We start from the raw sequence: 1,094 nt of genomic DNA, 5'->3' as shown, positions 1-1,094 counted from the left end.
GCAGAGGTGTGGGGATGAGTGGAGCAACACACAGTATCCCCTGCAAATAGTAGAATAATTCAGCATGGTTTTAGAAAAAATTGCAACCAGCAAGCTCTGCAAGAGCAGAATTGTGGAGCATTAGAAGCTGTCACAAGGTTGTGGTATAACTGCATGGTTGTGGGTGCTACTAAAAATACATTCACAAAATGGAAAGCGGCTGCTACATTTGTGCCTCAGCCAAAAGACAACTCCCATGGAAATGCAAAAGCACATTGACAGGTCCTGCTTGTTCCAAAAGCACAAAGGCAAACCAAGATGTTAAAAAAGGAAGTCACTTTGGGCTTTATACTGCTGAGCAGAGATTTTCTAAAGGGAAAGACTAGTGAAAAAATGTTCACCCTAGGGGTTTTTTTATTGATTTATTGATCTTTAATGAGGCTCTCTTTCAATGTTCTATTAGCCAGCCTTTATTACTTCACCTATCTCATTATTTCAGTGCTGCTCTGCGATTTTATTTAGCTTCTCTGGCAATTTATTTCATCTATAAACTACCTTCAGTACTCACCACATTTGCCTAGCAACTATCTCAATTGTAATATTATGAAAACAAATATGTCTAATGAAACCAGGATACTCAAATGTTTTTTCATTCCTCTTTTGCCACTGCAAATCCTTGACAGCTTGGAAACCCAAGCCTTTATCTTCTAACTCAGTGGAACTCTACAGGGAAATTGCTCCTGTGAAGTATTGAAAATGTGGTACACATTACTCCACATGACTTTGGCCTCTGCTCAGACACAAGTTTTCCATGCTTAGTAATACTTTTTGCATGGCAATGTGGTGACTCTCAACTAGCAGCTGAAAATAAGCACCACAGAACTAATGCTCTGAGAGAAGGCATCACAAATTGAGGACCTGAGGACCTTCTGCTGTGGTTTTTACAAGATGCTCCAGATTAGTGTAGGTTTGCAACCCAACATTCACTAAGCTGGTGCCACATTTGCACTTTGGCTTCATAACTCCTCTGTTGCAGTCCTGTGAAGCAAAGGAGATGCATTGTCTACTCAGATGCTGTTGTCAAAGCCTCGCTGAATGGTGTGGCACTGGTATAG

The 1,094-nt window shown here is 40.8% G+C and overlaps 1 protein-coding gene across 1 annotated transcript in view; it reads right to left on the bottom strand.

The window, feature by feature from the left end:
* The window catches only part of CD96 (CD96 molecule), a 30,818-nt gene that overhangs the window by 5,124 nt on the left and 24,600 nt on the right, over positions 1-1,094 (bottom strand).

The sequence above is a fragment of the Geospiza fortis genome, unplaced genomic scaffold, assembly GCF_000277835.1.
Source record: "Geospiza fortis unplaced genomic scaffold, GeoFor_1.0 scaffold1, whole genome shotgun sequence".
Taxonomy (NCBI): Eukaryota; Metazoa; Chordata; class Aves; order Passeriformes; family Thraupidae; genus Geospiza; species Geospiza fortis.
The sequence above is the reverse complement of the archived record's forward strand: the minus strand, read 5'-3'. Positions and strand labels throughout refer to the sequence as shown.